Source organism: Helianthus annuus, chromosome 17, assembly GCF_002127325.2.
Source record: "Helianthus annuus cultivar XRQ/B chromosome 17, HanXRQr2.0-SUNRISE, whole genome shotgun sequence".
Taxonomy (NCBI): domain Eukaryota; kingdom Viridiplantae; phylum Streptophyta; class Magnoliopsida; order Asterales; family Asteraceae; genus Helianthus; species Helianthus annuus.
Window position 1 is genome coordinate 76574957 of NC_035449.2, and position 5421 is coordinate 76580377.

The 5421-nt window shown below is 35.7% G+C and overlaps 1 long non-coding RNA gene across 1 annotated transcript; it reads right to left on the bottom strand.

The window, feature by feature from the left end:
* Positions 1-827: 827 nt before the first annotated feature.
* On the bottom strand, positions 828-5007 carry LOC110923445. The gene is made up of 6 exons (XR_004885796.1): positions 4867-5007; positions 4628-4770; positions 3680-4428; positions 2471-3601; positions 1935-2240; positions 828-1076 (listed from the first exon to the last, which is right to left on the bottom strand). It is a non-coding gene; the product is annotated as an uncharacterized LOC110923445 (long non-coding RNA).
* Between the last annotated feature and the right edge of the window lie 414 nt (positions 5008-5421).

Sequence of the window (5421 nt, forward strand, 5' to 3'; positions counted from 1 at the left end):
CAAAGGTTTAGTTGATTCATTAAGTTGAATCACAATATTGTTTGTTTGTAATAAAGTGTTTGAGATGTGTAGGTTTCTGATCCTGTTGCTACGGAAAGCCTGGAGATGCATCAGAACCTGAGAAGAGCTTAAACTGAAAAAACCAGGATTTGATTTCAAAGGTACTAACAAATTCCAGACAGCGATCCTAGCTCGATGATAGGGGGAGTCTGACGAGAGTTCGAACCAGAGAAAGATCCGGGTACATGATTCCAGGAAAAGTTCCTGAAGAAGACCGATCAAGATTGAAGAGTTGTCATGTTGAAGACTCTCACTGAAGATTCCGTCAACATTCAAGGGGGAGTCTGTTGGTGCAGTTGTCTGTCGACTACATCTTCGTTCGAGTCTTAGTTTAGGGGTAATTGTACAGTGCACGGAAATCGAGGATGCTTGTATTTAAGCTGATTTCGGTCATAATGACTTTGTGTCATTTGGAGCGAAATCACCATATATCCTGATTTCGCTCCTGTTGATTAGTCTACTGATTTCGCTCTTATGCATAATGTCTGATTTCGCTCATGTTGACTCGGTGTCATTACAAGCGAAATCCCAAGCCTATAAATAGGCATTTATGAGCGAAATCATAGAGTAGTAGTCTTGTTTCCGACGGCGAAGCTCCGTCGAAGTGTCTCCGCATCTGTAACAGCTTTATAATCAATACAAGAGACAATTAATAGTGAAATCAAGCTAGACAAAGACTGAATCAATGAATTCCGCCTCTGATTCAGTCTGAGCACTCTTCTGATCGACTCGTTAGGTCGTCTCGCGATCCTACACTTATAATTATTGGTACAGCAGTTGATTCCCCAGTTTCATTTGTCTGTCGCCTCATATCCTACATCCAATACAAAATGTCAACATTTCATGGCATATTAATGTACATAAAATTTGATTGAAATTCTAATAGATGATGATTTAAACATATAGTGTTTATTATGGCAAATACTTGTTTGATTTTAACATAACTTTCCTGCAACAATGTGTCTGCAGCATCTGATAAGCGAGGCTGACTTGTGGTTCAACAGTACTGAATATACCTTCACAAATAACAATCTAACTTTAATATATCAGATGTTAAAAAATATAAAAACAGATTTTTTTCAAAGTGCATACTATCTTCTTTGGGATCTCTAGGATCATTGTTTGCATTGGCAGATGGATGAACTTTAATGATATGAGAAGCTATAATCTGCATTAAAAAATACATAAAGTTGCTTGATGAAATGTTTCCGGTTATAAATATATAATCCAAATATGAATATCAAGAAACCAACCTTGTTTTGGCCGGACATCCTAACATTGTTTCTAACATTTGTTTTAACCAAAACAGTGGTTTCACTTTTTATCCACAAAACACTGTTTTAACCAAACAGTGGTTTCAAACACAGTTTTATTTTCTAACATCTGTTTTAACCCAAAACACTGTTTCTAACATCTGTTTTAACCCAAAACAGTGGTTTCACTTTTTCTCCACAAAACACTGTTTTAACCCAACAGTGGTTTCAAATAATGTTTTATTTTCTAACATCCGTTTTAACCCAAAACACTGTTTCTAAAATTTGTTTTAACCCAAAACACTGTTCCTAACAGATCAGAACTTCGAACCGCCTATACCACCTACTTTTTCCTAACAAAGAAGGAATATTTTAGTGACTTCGTAAAATCTCATCAACCAGCAAACATACTCGAATGAAATCCAAAAATTGAAATTAATTCCTTATAATAATACTCAGATAATCCAGATTCTTTCTCCTAAACAATGAGATAAAAGGACTCATAAAACTTCTTTCACTTGGTAGCCAAACAAAATTATTCATTCTAAGCCACAAAATGTTGCTACAAACTCAGAATATTAAGCTAGAAGTTTCAAAGCTAGTGTGGACATTTTTTAATACCTTTCAGAAGGGATGATTTCAGTGACGAGAAGGTTTAATCCTCTGCTTCTGAGCTTTTGGCTTCTTTTGGGGATGCGAAACTCCTGCAAAGCTTAGATCTTGTCTAGGGATCCAACGGTGGTCTTTGAGCGCGTTGTCGAAGCTCGTTTTCCCTATCTATGAACCTGTTGGCAGTTAATGCCATTTCACAATAAGAACTTTGTTTATGAACCTGTAGTAGTCTTTGAGGGGGGGGGGGTTGTCGAGGTACGGTTGGACCTCGCATTCTCGCATAGCTTTAACTTTCCTTGCTTCATTGATTTCCACCTATAAAATTTGTAAAAGTGCATCTATAAATATTGTACATCAGTTCTTCGTTCATCAAATAACATCAAGACAACAAATAGGACCTTCCATTTCAAGCTTTCAGTTTGACAAAATCAACAACGTTATTAAACATCGCTATTATAAAACCATTTCTTAAGAACTAAGTAATCATCAGCATATAACCCATTAATACCATTGAAAACATTAAAACGTGAGTGTTTAGAACTCACCTATAACGTTCGAACTCACGCTTTATACGTACATGATGATTCAACCCAAAACCAAACCCAAATCACATGACGTAGATGTCCCGCTTTCCGTTCTGTCATGGCAGCCATCACACCTCTGGCATCTCCGTATCTTTCTGCCTCTCAGTTGGGGTTTTTCTTTCCTCTATGCTGATTCTGTAGTAGCTGAATTAAGTAATCAAAACGATTCTTCAGTGACACCAAAAGTATTTCGAACTAATTTGCGCGAACAAAATAAGCACAGCAGCGAACTGATTCTGCAGTGACTTTCTATGAATGAATAGACATTTCAGATCAGTTCTGCGGACGACCAATTTTGCACTGAATGAAACTTTTCTGCAGCGAGTGTACATATATATGCTGATTCTGCAGTGAATATTACCAGATCCGATTCTGCAATCGAACAAATTCTGCGATACAGTGAATGAACAATATTTTAACGAATGAACGATGTTCAAGTACAGTTGATTCGTGATTAAACTGGGTAAAACAGATTCGTATGAGATCAGTTATGTAGACAATGCAGATAATTTAAATAAACAATTTCAGCGTGAATCAACTCTACAGCGAATATGCTCCGATAATGACCAGCGCGGACATCTTTAGGTCCCCCTGCACATAGCACCAAATAAGATATGAGTTTTTTTTCCAAATACAGTAAATCGTATGTAGTAAATGGGTTGCATTTACTTTGATCGCTTATCCTTTTTTTATATATTTTTTGTACTTTATTATAAACTTATCAAATCATATTGTACACTAAAGTTTAAGTATTCGAATGGCATCCATAAGTGTCCGCTGGGAAGAAGAAACAAAATTTCAAGTACAAAGATCTACATCAGCATGCTTCAGGAGTAAGCAAAGGTTCTTCCAATCGTAACGCAAAGCAAAAAGCTAATCATCTTGCTTTAACACTATACCTCGAGAATGAACTCGCACATGACGCCGAAACACCGTTAAAAGCTGCAGCTCCCGCACCTGCAGCATCAGTTTCTTATGTCACGGGCGTTCAGTGATTCCGAGATTGCTGATTACAAAGATAAGCCTTATCAGCAGTCGAAACTGCATGTGCTTGATAAATCCTCCACTGAGAAATCGCTTTATGAAGTTCAACTATCAAAAACATATTAATTAGAAAAAAAAGAAAAAAACAGATCATCGTACAACTAAAAAACTGTCACTAAACCAAACCTGGATAAGTTGGGACGAAGTCGTAGTGGTAAGCGACTCTCCACCGATTTTCACTGAGGTTTCAGAGGCATAACCGTCCTAAAAAACTGTCACTAAACCAAAACAAAAATACGTATTTAGAAATATTATATTACAAAAGAAAGCTTACTCAAAGCGTGTTCCATCCATGCTCATTACAAGCTCAAATATTTCTTCACAGCTGGCTTCCACAACACCAACAGCCTTCATAGCCCTACTACAGCTCTTTGGCTGCAATGATAACAATAAAACTTAGATGTTATTCTGTTAATTGTGTATATTATCCTACAAGTGGTGGGATGATAATCATCCGAATCAGAGAGTTGATGTTGAAGACCATCAGAAGCATCTACTCGTGTTTTATCGTCCGATTCCAATCTGCTTCCGAAGCGTCTCGCTGGAGCTATCAAGGATCGTAAGAACGATTTTAATCCATAACCTAGTGATATAAACAGTTAATAAAACAAATAGTTTTGCAAACAATAAAGCATATCATAATCATTGAATGATTTTAATCCATAACTTAGTGATATAAACAGTTAATAAAACAAATAGTTTTAATCCATAACCTAGTGATATAAAAAGTTAATAAAACAAATGTAAATGAAATCTCGAACTCAGTTTTTGCTAATAGTTTCTGCTTCCGCCTGGCAGGGGAGAAGCGGAGTTGTCGATGACGACATCTTCCGACGAATCCGCCATTAATTCCGGTGAAGAAAAACCGTCGGTACCTGCAATAGCATTTATACAGTTGCTAAATAAACATCAGTAATTAACACTAATTTACATTTATATAGTTAACAAATAAACATCACTAATTAACACTAATTTATGTTAAAAGCAAAAAAAATAACATGTTTTAAAAATTAAACTTTCTACCGGATTAAAGAACAATTGAAACAAATAACATGCTCTCATCTTCATCATTACCTTCTCAAATCCATCAAAAGTGAGCTTTAACTCTTTGATTCTTCTCAATTGTGTACAATTTGAACTCAATTGAACATAGATGTTATAGAAATTTGGTACTATGAAACCCTAAATTAGAGGATAATGAGGAAAATGGTGTGAACCTGATGAAATTAAAGATCGATTAAATTAGAGGATAATGAGGATAATGAGATGAAATTAAAGATCGATTATATAATTAGATTAAAATTTGAGCTTACCGATTGATTGAAGCCAGTGCCTCTGCTCTGTTTGATTGTTTGCGATTATGTTATTTTGATGAATAGATCTGAATGCAGGGATCTTTTATTCATCATCATCTTCTTGCGTTAAAGAAACATACTGGAGAGAGAGAAAGTGAGTTTTAGAGAGAGAGAGAGAGAGAGAGAGAGTTGAGAGAGAAATTGATTAGAGAGAGTAATTGATTGAAGAAGATGATATGTTATATACCTGGAGCCATTATTTTGAATTTTGAATTTGGAGCCATAATATTGAATCGTCAGAGGTTTTGAAGTTTGAATTTTGAATCATCAGTGGTTTGATTACAGTGGTTTGATTACATTTGTTTGAATGGGCAGACCTTTGAATGGACAATGGTTTTGATTACAGTGGTTTGAATGGACAGTGGTTTTTTATTACAAAGGTTTTGAATGGGCAGTGGTTTGAATGGGCAGACCTTTGGAATCTAAATGTGGGTCACCTTTGAATTTTAAAGGCTTTTAATATTAGGCTTTATGATGTAACAATGACATAAGAAAAGCCTTGTTGGACATGCT